At 34.8% G+C, this 18,187-nt stretch overlaps 1 protein-coding gene across 5 annotated transcripts in view; it reads right to left on the bottom strand.

Annotated features, from left to right (window-relative positions):
• Positions 1–18,187, bottom strand: part of LOC116231746 (heparan sulfate glucosamine 3-O-sulfotransferase 1-like) — a 41,582-nt gene that overhangs the window by 11,328 nt on the left and 12,067 nt on the right. For 2 of the 5 annotated variants that reach the window (XM_090145285.1, XM_090145286.1), the window contains exon 2: positions 517–559. The exons of the other annotated variants lie outside the window; for them this stretch is intronic. The gene's annotated coding sequence lies outside the window, so the exon portion shown is untranslated. The remainder of the gene's footprint in view (positions 1–516; positions 560–18,187) is intronic. 5 annotated transcript variants of the gene reach the window in all.

Here is an 18,187-nt window from a genome sequence, read left to right as displayed (position 1 = left end):
ATCTGAACCTCCTCTGGCACAACTTAAGGTCATTACCTCTCATCTCATCACAAGTTACCTGGGAGAAGAGGCCAACCCCTCACCTTACTACAATCTCCTCCCAGGTAGCTAGAGAGGATGGTAAGGTCTCTCCTGAGCATCTTTGTTTCCAATTTAAATAATTCCAGTTTCCTCAGCCACTTCTCATAAGACTTGTGCTCTGGAGCCTTCACTATTTTTGCTGCCCAAACACACAGCATTCTGTGAAGATTAATGTGAAATTTACTTCAGGTCTCTGCTGAAATGTCAGCATTACTTATTACCTGTCCACCCTTCTGCTCTCAGCACTTAGTATCTCACCAGTTGGTCAGTTATACATAAAGCTTTTTGCACAGCACATTCATGACACTATTTCCTTCCAGATTCATTGGTGAAAAATACCTACTTCTATTTAAAGCAACCTAATGTTTAATTTTGTGGCAGCCAAGGATTTTTTTTTGCACTCTGATTATGAATGTTCAGTCCTCTTACTCTTACCTTAAAAACACACCCACAGGGGAAAATAAATCTGGATTTGGAACTGCAAAACACAGAATAGTTGTTTCTGTTGATAGTATGCTGAAAAAGGTAATGCAAGTAAGTAGCGTAAGCTACCACTTATTGATGCTAGCTTGGTTCTAAAGCAATAGTTTTGTCTCTCAAGATAAGACAGTATTTTCTCTATGAACTATGAATTGTATATATTATTTTACAATTTTAATGCTGAATTTTAATCTTAGATGTCTAGTTCAACATTTCGTAGCTGAAATATTTTCACACTCATATCCCACTTACTCCTTGCAGCATCTATCAATGTAAATACAATTTAAACTTAATATAAACGCAGGTTAAATTTCTTCCAGAACTTTTCTGTCCAGGGGGAAAGTCTGATATGGATACACTTGAAAAGCTGTCACACCTACTGATGCCTTGAAGGGAATTCTAGCCAAAAGATGTCAGTTACTCTGAGTTTATAGATAAAAATCACAGTTCAAAGAAATTTTTGAGATTAGAATCCAGGTTTTAGAATAAAAACGACATTGTAGTGTGTGTGGGAAATAAGGGGTTCAATTATTAAATGTGAAAAAGTGTTAATTCCTATACTATAGGGCTTACAAAAAATTATACAAGAAATTAGAGAGTAGCACATCAAAAACACACATAAAAAGCAACTATACTTCCCCTGACATTAAAAAGCCAAATAATATAATTGCAGGTCACAGTCAGAGAATGTTTCTGAAATCAAATTTCTGTGAAATTGAGAAGTGTCAGGAGAAATAAGTCATGAAGTCCAACCCATTTCATAAAGATGTTTTATGGATCTCCTGCATTCTTAAGTAGGCAAGATAAATTGAATGTGATGTATTTAAAATTATAGCATAACAAAGCAGTGCAAAGCTGGTAGTGAAAGAGGAAAGGAGTGGGGAAGACAAAGGCAACTACAAAAAGTAAAAAACACTAAGCATCTTTAGACAAAATTACATTAGTCATTTTAGCGACCAGACTTAGATTCTATTTCTATATTTGTGCAAATACATACATAGTAGATAGAAATTTCTCTTTGTGGCTGTATCATATTAAAATCCTCACAAAAAAATTAGGAAAACAAAAAAAAAAAAAATCACCAAACCACACACAAAAATCAACAATATACACAATAAAGAAGTACTATTATACAAAACCTGCTTCAAATGTAATGCCTCCTATTTTATTATCTTGCTCCATGATGACAGAGGCAGATGGTAGTGGTATAGTAGTAGAAGTTGAACCTTCTCACTAATATTCCATTACAGGATATTCCATTAAGGATGTGTCACCGAATTCTTCCATGTGGAAAAAAAAGGCACATACTGACTTTCATTGATGTTTGCTGAATGTTTATGGAGACTAATCAGTGGATGTGAGCACAGTGAGGTGGTGGGAACATTTGAGCAACAGTGACAGACACATGAAGGACAAGCCATGTTTTGGATAACTACACACAGCTGTCACAGCTGGTGGTGGTGACTATGTTGAAAAAAAGCATATTGTAGATGAAAATGTGCTTTATGAAATAGTGTTACTGTGCTCTTTATATTTGTTGAAATTTCCATGGAAATAAATAGGAGGCATTACTTTCAGAGCATTCTATGTGAATGCTGTTATCCACAGCAGAAAAACTGGAAGAGAGGATTAATAGTCACAGGTACACATACATCATTAAACAAAACATTCTGCAGCAATCTGTGCAGAATAATATATCCTTATGTAAAGGTTGTTAGCAATCTGTAGAAAAAATTACTGCCAAGAAGAGTTCTCTTTTACAGAAGAATCAAGAAAAGAAAGAAACCAAGCTTCAGCAAATTTGTAAATGTATAGCACAAAAACTCAATTGAAGGGCAGTACACACCTACATTTAGTTTTGTGGCTCTATTTCAAGACTGAGAAGTGCATATACCCCCCCAACAATGGTGAGACTACTAAGAAAACTGGACGTATATGCCTATGCAATATTATAGCCCAAGCAATAAAATTCATACTGTATGAATTTAGGAAATAAACACAATTATTTCTTGGAAGTATTGTATAATAGAAGCAGTTTCTGGATTAGTCTAGCTGGAAGCTATTTTAAATATATGATACTTTTAAACAAAAATTCTCCAGCTCTCTCTTTAGTATCTCATGCCCAGTGAATCTTCACATTTTCTCATGGTCTCTCTTTATCCACTGCAGAGATGATAACATAAAAGACAGCCAAAAGATGAAGTTAATTTTCAGATAAGTTATGGATTATGTAAGTCAATCAAGCACTAAATCTTTTCTTCTCAGAAAGAGGTTCAGCAAGGAATTTAGCTGAAGGCAGATAAAGGAGGGAAAGACTGCAAGTCTTATACATAAAAGAAACCAAAATAGAGGAGTGTTCTAGATTTACACGCTATTAGCAGTAACTTACTCCCAATAGAGTAAGGAAAGAGGTACTTTGGAGACTGAGGAGGAGAATCTAACTCATGTGTTACCAGGGCCAAAATTTTTCTTATTATCAGCACATACCTTCCAAGTTCTTTTCTACTGTTTTATGTGCAATTAAAAATTACTCTGCCCGGTTGCAGAGTCACTACTTGATGGATTTACCAAACCTTCACCAGAAACTGTTACCATAAAAATGCAGAAGCTAAATTTTAAATCTTTATATACAGTTTTCATGAATGAAAAACAAATTCTACATGAACAATTTAGAAATGTAACTTCCTTTGGGCTTTCAAGGTATGTTGCAATTTTTGCTCTGTGAACTACATCAGCGTATAACAAATTTGTCCTAATTTCCAGCTGGGTTTACCTAGCTCTGAAGAGGAAAATAGGTAAAATATTCTGTCACAAAACATCTCCTGGAAAACTGTACATAAAAAATCCCCACAGGGATATTTTTATTTCTTCTTTTGCAGTTCTGGAGAGAAAAGATATTTACTCCAGTTTTGAATATATTTAAACCTGCTTAAATTCTACCTTGAAATGGCAATTTCTAGGCATTTATTCCTTTTCCTATCCTAATAAAAACAGCCTCAACATTTTTTTGTAAGCTGTTTCATCTTCACGTGGCAAAGAAAATCACGCCTGCACTGGAATCTGTCCCACCAAGACTCCTGAAGCTTGTTTGCCACAACAAAAGACTTTGCTGTTTCTTTAATAATGCCCTTATTTTCCCCAATGTGATACATTAAATACATATATATTTAAATGGTTGTGCATTTCTAATTTGATTCACTGGCAAACACAGAGAGTATGTTAAATATTTTTCAGTGCAACAAAATATTCTGTCTCATTTTATATGAAAGTGATTTTTTGATTGCATTCTTACCATCACCAGTACTTTTACTATTTTAACATTACTAGTCACAATAAGAAAGTTAATCCTGTATGTAGATATCTGACGTAGCAAGCAGCTTACATTATTTGTATGTTACCAGTTTTCAGTCTTACTGATAATAAATGGTACATAGCATGACAAATAAATGCTTTAGTCCCATGCTGCAGGAACTTTCAGTGACCTCTTAACTATTCCTGTACTAAATTGCTATTTCATTTTTAATGAATGCTCTATAAATGGAGTAGTTTGTATTCTGAATCTGCAAGTGTTGCAAGAAATTCCTAAAAATGGGTCAGCTGCAAAAACCTGAATAAATGCTAATGAATAATAATGGACTGCAAGTAAAGAGGCTCCTTGACAACTAATGCTTAATAGTATACATATTTCAGTGACAGAAACATTAAGCAATAATATTAAACAGAATAAACTTTAAAAATCATAACTAAGTAATAATTACCCAAAATATTAGACAACTTCAGTTGGCTAAAATATAGCAAAAACTTGCACACACATGCACAGATACACATTATTACCAGGCTTCAGATGTGGTCAGACTTACAGGTAAGACACACTACAAGAGATAAGATATGAAAAATCTCTCCTACTTGAGATACTGTTTCAAAAGAGATTTAACGCTGGTTAATTTCTACTAGGCTTAGACTCTTCTGGATGAAAGAAGCAATGTACAGAAATTAAGTTATATGAATTGAAACTGCAACCTGTACTAAAGATCACTACTGCTAAGCCATACAAATGCCAAGGTTTACAAACCAGCTTTCCTTCCATAAAATCCAAATGAAAATACTTGAATGTTTTTAACAAACAACTTTGTTAAAACATGTTTGATGAGCTTCAGTTAGGTCACTTATACAGGCTTTGGGAGAACAGTCAAGTACTTTAACTGAGTGAGAGACTTGAGTACTATTCCTTCAGGAATAGTGCTTGTATTTTCTCCTCTTATGCCCCAGCTACTCCATCCTTTCCCCAGGAGAGAAGTATCTTACAGAGCAATATACTTTTTAACTCCAGTTTAGTAACTACCTCCCCTGAGTTTTCAGTTTTTGAGTTTGCGAAGTATTTTGACTTGAGTTGATTATAAATTGCAGGCATAGCTGCAGAGGCGCATGTTGTTGCTTGCCACCTGCCACCATCTATACCTCTGAAGAATCCTAAAGGTAACTGCGCAGTTTTATTCTGTCAGCAGGCACAGAGTAGAGGCTGCAGACAATTTTTATAAACTTCACAGAACAATCTGAATAAGCATGCCATTAATATCAACAATTAGTTAAAGCTATCAACTCCGACAACTGTATCATTTTTTTCTAGATGAAATGAAGGCAATACTCTAAGACTATCATCTTTTCAAGTCTCCCTCTTTCACCTCCAGTTAAAAGTGCACAAATGGAAAATCTTTGTGACAAGACAATTGAGTTTGTAACTCAGTAGTCAACATTACAGCTCTAGAATACTCCCTAAGAATGTGCTGAATTTACTGTGCTGTGAATTGTCATACCCACCATGATTGGAACTTCATACTCTACACTGTCAGTTTGCCTGATCTAACACTCAGGTCTCCAAAAGTCTGTCAGGCAGTCCAAGTCTTTCTTCCTCATACACATATCATAGCAATATTTTCTTTTGTCTTTGTGGATGAATTCCTTTTAGAATATATCTCAAAAAGATAGGTTGATTTAGCAGAGTTTTAAATTCTGCTCTATGCTGCTTTGCTTTCATCTCTTTCATTTACTCTGTTACTTATCAATCTCAAGGTAGATCTTGAAATATAGCTTCCAATTAAGTGGTATTTCAGGTTTCCATAATTTATTAGGAACTACTCTCCTTTCCAGAGCCTAAGAAAAATGAATAGCATAAAATAGCAAAAATAAACTTTTATACCCATGCAACTTTCATATACCTATCTATATGTGGCATCACAATGCCACAGGCTCACAGAAAACAGGCCAAAAGGAACCTCAGGTGGTCACTTAGTCTGTCTCTTTGCCCCAAGGCAGGATCAACTATATTGAAATCATTCTTGACAAATGTTTGTATAACCTGACCTTAGAAAAAACTTCCAGTGGTGGATATTACATGCTTTCTTATACAACCTACAAAAATATTGTTACAAGTTGCACCTATTCAAAATTCAATATACCAAAAAAATCTAACGTTGGTTTGTAAGATGAATCAGCAGCTTTAGTGCAAAATATAGTATTCTTGACTTCATGCAGTTAACAATGCACATGGATATCTCTTTGACTAGGGGTAAAAGTGTACTGATTTTCAATTTTATAAAGAGAAATTCTGCATAACTGTTCACAAGTGCTCTTAAATTAGTAACTTACAAAGGACTTAATAATTAATCAAGGTACAAATACTCTGCGTTCTCCAAAGCAATGTGATGTGTGCAAAGCACCTCTATGAATCTTACTTCCATAACATTTCTATGAAGATTGAGATGCTTTCATGTACACATACATTCCAGAATTTAATAATGATTAAATAAGTCTTCTAGGTTTGTGTGTCTGTGTACATATATATATATATATATATATACACACACACACGAATGTGCATATGCGTGCTGCTTATCATAATTATTTTACCAGAACAATTAAGAATTCCATAGCAGTAGAAAGAAGAACCTGCTGTTATAGGGACAGGACAACTTTAAGGTTTTGTCCTGATACCTGGAAAAAAAAAATGATACAAAATAAATGGATTAAAAGGTCTCCCAAACAATGGGAAAAAAAAATAAATGAACACATCCTTTTTGTTTTTCTATTCCCCTGGGAAAAAATATTGGACCCACAGAGGTAAATATTGACAAAACTCTACCAAAAAAATGGGGAGTCTTTCAAACAGCTGAAGCATTATCTATAGATTTTTGCAGGTTCACAAGCTCTATGCTCACATTTCCAGTAAAAGCTGCTGTGTAATATATAAAGCTAGATGCCTGAGGGACACTGAAGTGAATATATTTTTCTGCTGTTTAAAGCATGCTGGCAGTCATTTGTAGAGTTTACATAGCTTTCTTGTCAATACCTGCTGGCTGCAGTTGGTGAAGAAGCAGTTTCTTTTATGATCTGGTTGCTAATTAAGCATGGCAGTAGCCATTCACACAAAAAATTTCAACAACCTGACACAAAAGGGCAGAAAGAATAAGATGCATTTTCAGAAAGCTCTGATCTTAATATATAACATTTGGATTCTGCAATTGCTGCAATTTAAAGATAGCAGAAAATACTGTGCCAGATTAACACACAATTTTTTTGATAAACTCTAAAAAAGTGCTCTGTGCTTCACAACTTTACCCTTGCCTGCTGCCATTTTTAATTTATCATCATTCAATTGTACATTTTTTTCTGTTGCCTATTCCTTCATATGCAGTAAGACTGAAGTTTGCTCCCTTCAGTACCCAAAAGCTCACAGAAAATATCTGTAAAGTTATCTCATTATCCAAATTTTAAATTCTTTGATTTCATAACCTCCAAGAACCATTTAATTCACAGCTAAAGTAGCATCTACTATCATATTGTTTCTTCACGTTAATCCCATCTCTTTTTTTTTTTCTTAAATCTACCTATTGACTTTTTATGTTTAGTTTACAACTCCTGTAGGCAAAAATCTTTACATTTATGCACCCTGACCCAGTAGTCCCAGATTTGAATTTAAAAACACATTGTAAAATAGTAAAAAAAAACACAAACAAAAGAACACAGTTTTCCTCTAACAGTTGAATTCTCTTTTTTTTTTTTAAGCACCTTGTATGCAGGGAGAACAAACCTGGACTGGGCTGGGAAACAAATCTTACTACTAAATGAGAACCTGTTCTTTCATCTGAGTAGGAAAGAATCTGGAATACATATTGAAAGTGAATCCTTTCTGAGAGAAATCTTCAGATAACAAAGGCATTATTAGAACTACCAGAGGTGACTGAAAGGCCACTTTCCACTCAGAGCAAAAAGTCAGTTCACAAGGAACAGTATCACAGCCGAGCATGCTTTTGATCATTTATAAGCCATGCTCAGATTCTTTAAATAAAACAAACATTTATCCATATCTAGTTGCTGGTTGCAACCGTTTGTTCTTATCCACCTACGCCTTTTATTCATCTTTTCCTTTAAAAATGGTCAGTCATTTAACATCATTGTAAAAAAACTCACCTTTTGCAATTTTGTGAAAGAAATATAGTAGTGTCCTTAAACTATTTAAAAAGTTACACAATAGAAGATGCTGCTTGCAAATGCAAGAGGCACTAAAAAGGCTCAGTGTAGGGCTGCATTAGAAAGTCTGAAAAGTGGAAGAACTTTCAACACTTTTCATAATATAGACCAGATTGGAAACAGTAAGCCTTATCTAAATATTGAATTGTCTCATCTGCTTAAGTAAAGAGATCCATAGATGCCATTGGCAACAAAGAGGCATATTCAAAAAGGAAATGAATATACTGGAGACCTTTAATCACCACAGTAGACTGTTTTTAAGAAACAGTGGTGTGCACCTTCTAATGAACAATCTTTATTTTAATCTGGATCCTGCAGGAGGTGAGGTAGTTCTCCCGATCAGACTCTAATATTAATACTATCTTTCCTGTGCATGGTAAGTTATAAAGTATCTCTCTGTCTGGAAATAAAATCTGCCAGTATTTGTGCAAAACTGCTTTTGAAGTAAAACAATACTTTTAAAAACTACGTTGATTGTATTTTAAAACCTAAACAGAATTTTTCCATCAGCAATAAACTGAAGATCTATTATCTGGACAGGTAATAGAACAAAAAGCCTTCATGAAGAAACATATAAGAGTTCATTTGAAGGACTAGTATTCTTTTCTTACTCTTCAACCTTTATTTTATTTTATTATTATTATTATTATTATTATTTTTAAAGTTTCCTAATAGAATGCAAGATTAGGCTACTAAACTGGCCAGAGTGGATACATGGTAGAGTTACATAAAGAATTAACAGCTAGACACAGTCAAATACATACATGTATATATAAATAAGTGAAAACTTGAATTGAAGACTTCCAAAGAGTTGGAAAAGTTTCAAATTACAATTTGATTAAGTTGGATTGAAAGGGAGCAACAAACTCCCTGTCCAATTCTGTTATTTCACTTTTCCACTGTGAACTCTGTTTTGTTTAAGTACCCTGTCACTTCATTCTTAAGTATTCTTTCAAATTCACCTCTTGGCTGAGGGTTTGAATGCATCTATAATGAAATATTTTCTGCTGTGGAATATTTGCTGCCACTAATCACTCATGCTGAGAAGCAATCCTCAAGTCTTTGCTAGCTGAAAAAGCAAAAGATACAAAACATCCACAGACAAGTTATCTTGCTATTTCTTTACCCCAGACATCTGCCACCTCAAAGAAAAACATAAGCAGAGAAGTGTTGAAATAGGTAAGGAAGGGATCCAGAGACGGTCTTTAAGATTACAGAAATCAAATTCAAAGATATATAGAGGGTAAATGGTCCTTTAAGAGGAGGACTACTTTTTGGAATCCCTCTGATATAGATTAGTTAGTTAGATGCCTGGTATTCATCTCTATGAAATTCTTTCCTCTCTATCCAAATCAGATTAATTTGTTACTGAAAATATTAAGTAACAGAAAAAGCAATAGGTTAATGAATTCTCTGGGACTTTCCTTAATCTGTAGCTCAGATTTCAGAAATCAGGAAAATTTATCTGACCATATGAGAACAGAAGAGGTCATGGTCCCCTTTAAAAAAAAAAAAATGCATCATTCATTCCTATTTGTTCCTACCATTGAACACTTGCTCCTTTCGAAGTCATGAGATTTTTTACAATGTTTATCAAGAGATGAAGCTGAGGAAAACCTGTTGCTTCCATGCATTTAATGGATAGTTAGCAAGTTTTTCTTCCAGGACACAAGAGAGAGAAGGAGAAAGTTTGACAACAAAAGCAATTGTTTTGATTCCCTTGAGTTTAAAGTGTTGTCTAATCAACTTGTAGTCCCTATATTTGATTTTTTTTAATGAGCATTTGAGATAAATGTTAAAGTTTACTTAGCAATTGCATTACAGGGATTCCTAGTCTAATCTGATTTCTATTCAGATACAAATCTAGTACTTATAGAACATCACGTCACACACAGTCAGCTAATTAGCTTCTTGATTAAAGCATAATTAATCAAAAAAAAGTATCATGAAAAATGGTAACTATGCCTTTTGCTCTCTGAGAAGGTTTTAGCTAATATTATGCCACAGTTTTGTCTTCCAGTGATTGTTTCTTAAATTAGCAAATTCTGTTAATAGTAACATACATTCCACAGAGGACAGCAGTTAAAACACATAAGCAAAATAAAACATGATAGAAGCTAAACTGCATAAATGAAATTATTCTGGCTGCATTATGCTGAAATGTCTGAAGAGCCACCTAAAATATGCCCCAGAAAAAGGAAAGCAGGAAGTGCTCCCATGAGCAGTGCTGTCAAACAGTCTCACATGAAATCCAGTACCAAAGAACAAAGAGCTTGTGAGGTTCTTACAAAAATCAACTGCTACTGATTTAGTATCAGTATATTGGTATTCACATTATAAAAAAAAAAAAAACAATAAAAAGAGGTCACAAGAAAGCCATTAATAAAATTTTACTTTTCTTTAGCTTTTGAGCATGAAAGCTTTTGGCACAAAAGAATTTTGTCTCTGTGCAAAAGCCAACACCTTAATATGAGGATGTAAGCAGCACACAGTTTTGCAGTTTCACCCTGAGTCAGAACATTGTGGTAAAAAAAAAAAAGTGAAATTAAAAAGAACAGATGGCTGCAGGAACATAGTAAAACCAAAAATGGAACAAAACAAACAACAACAAAACATATCAAAGCATCACATTCTCCTTCCTACTTAAAATTTCCTTAAAAAAAAAAAGAAAACAAACAGGAAGCTTTAAGCTAACATCATCTAATTCCCAGAAGATTCAATGCAAAAACTAATACACTAAATATATTGTTTATAAAGAAGCACCAGATGCTCAATGTGAACTAACTAGGATACTGCTAAACGGGCACTAAGACGTGCTCTCAAATATTCAGGAACTAAATGTAATTACACTGAAGAAATCTTCCCTGAAAGTTATTATTTAACCTACAATTCATTTTCAGACACAGTATGATTGATACCTTCTTCCATACCTGCCCTGAGGACCTGACACTGCTGACATTTGTTTACCTGCAGAACATTTTCAGAGCATTTCCAAAAATTAAAAAAAAAAAAAACAATAACCACAACAATAACCTATTAGAAAAAAAATAAAACCAGGAATCATAAAACGTGCATTAAAAAAAAATATTTTTAAAATATCAAATTGCTCTCTTGCAGTTATTCAAACATCGGTTTTGTGCAGCCCTCAGACAAGGTTACATTTGAGAGAGAATGTAATTACACTCCCAGTCTATATCTGAGCTTATCCAAAACTGCTCTCTTCTACTAGCACTAGCAAAAGGCATAGTTTATACACAGAACAGCCCCATATGTAGCTAACATAAGAGCTACAATCTTAGCACATTAGCAGGTACACATAGAATGGCTGTATGTGCTCACACCAAGCTGCAAATACATCAGCACTAGATTCAATGAGTCCTGGATGAGAGATACAACATGTGCAAACTCATTAGCACACACACACGGAAAGTCTTCTCCTCCCTATGGGAAGCAAACTCTATTTGCATATTTATAATCTACATAAAAATTTAATGTCTTTCATGGCCTGTATTTGGACAAGGGATTTACTTAATGTGACCTCAGTCCAGGATGAGATGAATTTTAGCTATCAACTGACCATGCATACTGTGAATATTGCCCATTAACATTGACATGTTGGTGAATATAGCAGGGAAAACCCATCAAATGTCAAGAAACTTGAGCTAGAAAACAAATTTATTTCAGGAAAGAAGCTGTGAATTCAAGTCTAAAGTTAAATAGTTAAATCTGACTTGAACCTTTTGATTGTATTTGAACACATGCATTTTTTTTTTTTTGGCAGTTTAAGAATGGGTTGTTTTTATTTTTGTATGCATAGTTCAATCATGTTTCGTTCAGTATTCTGCAATAAAACAATATCTTAATGAAATTATAACAATATCTATTTCATTCCAGTCTTTGATACTCATCGAAAATATTATAAAGCAGCAAAATTTCAGAAAAATAGTATTATTTACCATTAGAAACCTGAGTTGTGGGTGAAAGCATCAGAAGTTTCTCAGAACAGCTAAAAAGCTTCTACACTGGAATAATTCAAAGTACAGTAATCTGTAATTCTAGCAATGTACAATATTGATAACTCTTATCAGTAGTGACTATAATATACAATTTATGGGCTTCAGAAATACAAGCAAGAGTTACAGGTGTGAGCTAGGACTGTATTAAAAAATACTGATTCACGTTGCATTGTGGAATCCAAAATAACTTCCTTGAGAACTCTGTTGTATGACAGCAGTATCTGAAGTTACCAACACAGAAGGGAGAAAAAAAAATTTTAAATACCCAAAACTTGAATAAGTGTTTGGGATTGAAAAAATAATCAATTGAAGTTTCCTTGGTCTCATCTCATGTCTAAAATAGGCTCAACACAGAGCCATTGCAAAATAATCTCATCTGTAGTAAAAGTGATATATTCACCAAGATTCATCAGCTGTAATTTAATTTGAAAGTTGAAAAGTGAAACTAAACTGATCAGTATGTGAAGCAGCCCAGAACACTGTAACTTGCTCGCAACACCTTCAATTTAGCTTGTTTTTCTGAGGAATAGATGAAGGAAGAAAAATGAAAATTTCAAAACCATCACAGATTGTCATTACATTAATATTATGTTTAGGCTATTAGAAGGTGCATGACAGGAAGTATATATTTATTTTATTTGTAGAACTGGTAGGAATTACTGCCTGTGATGATTACATCTAGAGCTCTTCATTGCTGCCTAGACTTTACCTGTGTCTCTGTTAGCCCTCAGCACAGACTGTGGGACTTGTTATCACACTGATGATTCTCAATGTGCCGTTGCAGTTTTTAAGTATCACCAGCTGCTCAAGCACACAAAAATCAGCAACTAACAGCTGCTTTATAATACTGTATGCTACACTGCATACCTGAATTGGCCCTTCATGACTTTTAAGAAATATTTTCTGTTGCTACCAGTTAGCACATGTTAAAAACTTCCTGTTTGAATCAGTATCCAGAATCCCAAAAGGATAATCTAATAGACAGATTGGTTTCATGTATGATAATAATTAAGTGGAACGGTAAGAGACAATTTTCTCAGAAATGCATCAAAACCAAGAAGCTTGAATAAAACCACATTTACATTTAGTTGTAAACCCAATCCTGTCCACTTGAAAAAAGTATATTCAAAGGCAGATGGAAAAAAAAAAAAAAAAAATCAGTATTTAGTGGCTTTTTTTTTTTTTTTTTAAAGAATTTTAACACCTTTAAGAATGCTTCTCAGGAATGGAAGTGCAACTGCTTTTTAATACAGTTCCAGCTTTAAGTGAACACATTCAGGAGGAAAGCAGCTTCTTTAGCTGCTTTGGCCTTTTCTAGCTCCCATTATGCAAGAAATATAGATATGGAAACTTTAGCCAAAGGACCCAGTCATGAGTAGATACATGGTATCTACTCATTAAATATTCGAGTAGATATTACTGCAACAAAAGCAAAAATATCCTCTGATACCTGTGATATCAAAGCTTTAAAACTTACTGAATGAAAAGATGAACAAATGATCTCCTAAATAAAGCTTCTCCATTTGGACAGCACCTTACCCAGTGCGGAGTCACTATGGCTAAAATTAAGAGAAGAAAATTTACTTTGAACTAGAAATACCTTCTATCTCAGAGCTGAAAGAGGACCAGATAGTACCAGAAACACTTCTGAAGCAAACCTGTTCCTCTCTTTGGAAAGTTGAAAAAAAGTTATTTTCAAAAGCAGCTTCATCAAATCACTACACTACGGATACTGACTCTGATGCCTCTCTAAGTGGCTAAATCTCAAAGGACAGACCCTACTAACCAAGAGTTTCATACCTGAAATACAACCTAGATCATTCCAGTAAAGAGTATTGATATAGAAATAATATATAAATAATTTCTCTAAGCAGTTGTTTCAACTTTTCGTGCAATTGCAAAAATATTTTGAAAGGTGTTTCTTGTTCTCAGTGATGACAGTGTGAAGCCCATACAGACATCTTTGCGTGCTAAACATACACAGAAACTCATCTTAAAAAAAAAAATAACATAAGGAATACTACAGCTACTGTTTTAAAATCTATATAAAAGATTTGGCAAAACACTGAACTCCCACGGGAATTATCTTAAGCATTTGGCAGAGGAGGTAACTATGACAAGCATACCAAATTCTATGAATTTTGTTACCAAAGGGAAAAAAAACAAAAGACAGAACAGAGACGTAACAGGAATATAATTCTTAATAGTAGCAACAAACCGCTACTTTCCTAGCCAAGTGATCAAGGATTAGAGATTTAGCTTCTGAAAGAAAGTTTTTGTTTCTAGCTTCCATTATTCTAAAATAAATAAAATCTCAGAGCAAGTTTTTCTCTTTTCCTACATTGGTTTGCTTAGTTCTCTATGACTGTTTCACAGGTCAAGGAGTGATCTCCAGGACAAGATAAAGGCTAGTCTTAAGGAGTATTTCTTACACATATCTTTGTCTTAGGACAAGTGACATGCAACATTTTATTTTTAAACATGAACTGTCCAGACAGTAATATTTCACTCTGGAGTGGCTGAAACTTAAAAACAAAAACATGTATTCACATCTTTTCTCTCTGTACATTCATAGAATCACAGAATTGCCTGGGTTGAAAAGGACCGTAACAATCGGCCAGCTTCAACCACCCTGCTATATGCAGGGTCAGCAACACTAGACCAGGCTGCCCAGAACCATATCCAGCCTGGCCTTGAATGCCTCCAGGGATAGGACATCTACAACCTCCTTTGGCTACCTGTTCCCACCTCTGAGTGGGATGTTTCCTCCTAATATCTAACCTAAACCTTCCCCGTCTCAGTTTAAAACCACTCCCCCTTGTCCTATCACTATCCACCCTTGTAAACAGTTGTTCTCCCTCCTGTTTATATGCTCCCTTCATGTACTGGAGGGCTGCAATGAGGTCTCCCCGGAGCCTTTTCCGAGCTAAACAAGCCCAGTTCCCAAAATCTTTCTTCATAGGAGCCCTCTGATCATTTTAGTGGCCTTCCTCTGGACCAGCTCTAAAAGCTTCACATCCTTCTTGTTCTGTGCCCAAGCCTGGGGCCCCAGCACTCCAGATGGGTTCTTACATGAGCTGAATAGAGGGGAGACAATCACATCCCTCTCCCTGTTGGCCACTCCTGTTTTAATGCAGCCCAGATCAGCCATTCTGATCACCAGCAACATCTTAGACATGGTAGATAATAAATAGCTAAAATCACCTCTTTGCATGATATAGGTTTCTGTTGAAAGCTTCTCAAAGTCACACACCAAACTCCTATCTATTATGATAAAAGGCAAAAGCACTTGACCTGTCTTCCAGTAAGTTTTGAAATGAGGGACCAAAAAACATAATCAGAAGCACAATCTATTGAAAACTGCTTCAAGTTCTAGGTTCCAGAAAGGTGGAAAGTTATTCTGTAAGAAGGACACAGATTTAGATGGGGATAGGAGGAATGTTTCCTTCTCCCTCGATCCATAATTAAATTGAAGAGTTGTTCTTTAAGTATTTAAGCTTGTACGAAAGTAGCGATACTTCATGCAATCAATGCAGACAGTGTTTGTATCTTACACAGTGAATCAGTTTCTGAAACCACAACTACTTTGAAGAATAGTAGTATCAGTAGTTCAGTTTAAGACTGAACTCCTAATTTCAGTTTTATGAGGTGCCAAAGTTAAATGGCATACAGAGGGATGGATGTTTGTATAATCACTTGACAGAAATAGATATTATCAGACTGTTGGCTTCAACATTCTGAATTCTGATTGATCAGCATTGCATAAACACAGCCTTTGACTACAAATGATTCTAGCATGAGGTAGTTACTCAAATTTTCCTTTTGCAAATAAACTTACAGAAATACAGAAATAACCTGTAAGAAAACAGTCTTCAGTTCACCTCTAAGAGACTGATGAATTTAAGACACTAGTATTATTTAATTAAGGCAAAGAGATAATTTATTTTCTGAATTCTGCGTTGGGTACAGAAATCTCAGCATGCTGGAGTTGTCAAGACTGACTATTTTCAAACAACTTTATACTGTTGAATAATTAGTTTCTTCTTACAGAGAAGATAAGACAAGATAGGTTGCCTCCAATATTGTTCTGGCATCAAAATCACTAAAAAAAGAAGCCAATCTTCAAAGTGAGGCTGAGTACTTAAACATTTTTAATGTAATATTCCTCTGTAATCCTATTAATAATGAATGAGCTTTTCTACAAGAGGACATAAGAATAGATACAGGCTCCTTGCAGTGATGGTTGGTGAGAGGGCACAAGAAAACAGATGTAAACTGAAATAGGAAAGCTTTTGACACAGTCAAGCATTGAAACAGATTGGTCATAGTGGTGGTATGGTCTCCATCCTTGGCTATATTCAAGATCATATTGGAAAAACCCTGAGTAGCCTGGTATTTCTTCAATGCTGACCCTGTTTTGAGCACAGTTTTGGACCAACATGACCTCTGGAGGTCTCTTCCAAGCTGAATTTCTGTATGAAATCTGTACAGATCATTTTAAGGAACTGAATAAGATCCAAGGTCCACCATTACATAAAAAAATTACTCCAAACTACCCAATATCTATGCTCTGAGAATACATACAACATGATCCCAAAGAACAAATTCTCTTAAGAACCGTGCAGGAATAGAAAAGGGATCTTTGTGCTAAGACATGAAATGCTAGTACTGTAACTGGTTTTAAGTATGCATGTGTACAATAAGTCAAGGTAGCACAGGAAATGACACCTTCAGTAGATCTACATTATTATCTATGCTGTAGGTTGCAGACTCATATTTTTAGGCCAGTCTAGATAAAGTTACTTATAACCATAGCTTCAAAGTTCATAAGACAACATAGTAAGAAATCTAATTAATCTCTTCCCAATTACAGCATGACAAAGTTTTTACGGTGATTACAGTACTTGCTATTGAACAGTTGCCTAACAAGTCATATGCAAGAGATGCTCAGCTCTTTTCTCACTCAGTACCTCAGTTGGGTTCTCTCACATTTCAGTAGAAGCTGATATAAGTCTTTCAAAAGTATGTTAGACTGCATTGAGGAGATTTAATAACTGCTTCCCCAGACTAAAGTGCGCCTCATGCTCTAAACAAAATGTAAATGAACATGTGAGAAAATTGAAGTTTAGATTCTAGAGATCTCATAAGAAAAATTACTCAGATCAGAGGTGAAATTCTTCACAGTGTGATGAAGTAATTTTATCCATTCTTATCTTTATTATTCTAGCAGGAAAAGAGTCAGTACTCGCTAAAGATGAGACTGACTTAACTACAACTGACCTAAACAACTACATAAAATTACAGTGCTCGAGATTTCTTCAGAATAAGAAAACAAACAGATGATGGAACTCAGTATCTGATGCAATCTTCCTGATTTACAGAGTCTAAATTTCACTTTTTCTTACACAGTGAAACAAAGCAGATAATTGTTTTCTGTTTCGAGTTTACTGGCCTTTTCTAGCATTCCATTTAAAGACTTCAAAAGCAGTGTTTGAATACACACTAAGTAGTTGTTCGTGCAAGGCTATGAACATTTGGCCAATTCTCACCTTTGTGACATTTTCCTCTATTCTCCTAATAATGATTCAGCAAAACGCCTTAGTGTTTTACAGTGACATACCTCTGTTTTGTTGCTTCTTAAATCAAAGGTGGTAGTTCACCAGCCTCAGTTAGCACTGTTACGAATAGCGCTGACTTTATTCTAACCGCAAAAGATAGTGACATCATGCTTTTTGGGGAAAAATTCCAACACCATATACTTTTAAATACTAAAATGCTTTTACTGTTTTCATGTCTGTCCACTTACTCTTCATCACTGTGACTGTAGTTACCCAAGAAGCACACTAAATCAACTGATCATTTTGCTTTTTATTGTAAAGGTGCAAGCAATGAAAACTATAACTATTTGTTAGTGACAATTCAGGTCTATGAAAAGTTTTTCCTTCAGTGATATCCTATTCTCACTGTTAACAAATTTGAACAAAACATACAGTGAACGAGTAGAGGTTGTTAGTAGAGAGACAAGATTTAGCTAGTAAAATCTTGTGTACCATGCTAATAGTCTCCTCTTACATTAATCCTTC

The sequence above is a fragment of the Phasianus colchicus genome, chromosome 8 (assembly GCF_987193195.1).
Source record: "Phasianus colchicus chromosome 8, bPhaCol1.hap1.1, whole genome shotgun sequence".
Lineage (NCBI taxonomy): Eukaryota > Metazoa > Chordata > Aves > Galliformes > Phasianidae > Phasianus > Phasianus colchicus.
The sequence above is the reverse complement of the archived record's forward strand: the minus strand, read 5'-3'. Positions and strand labels throughout refer to the sequence as shown.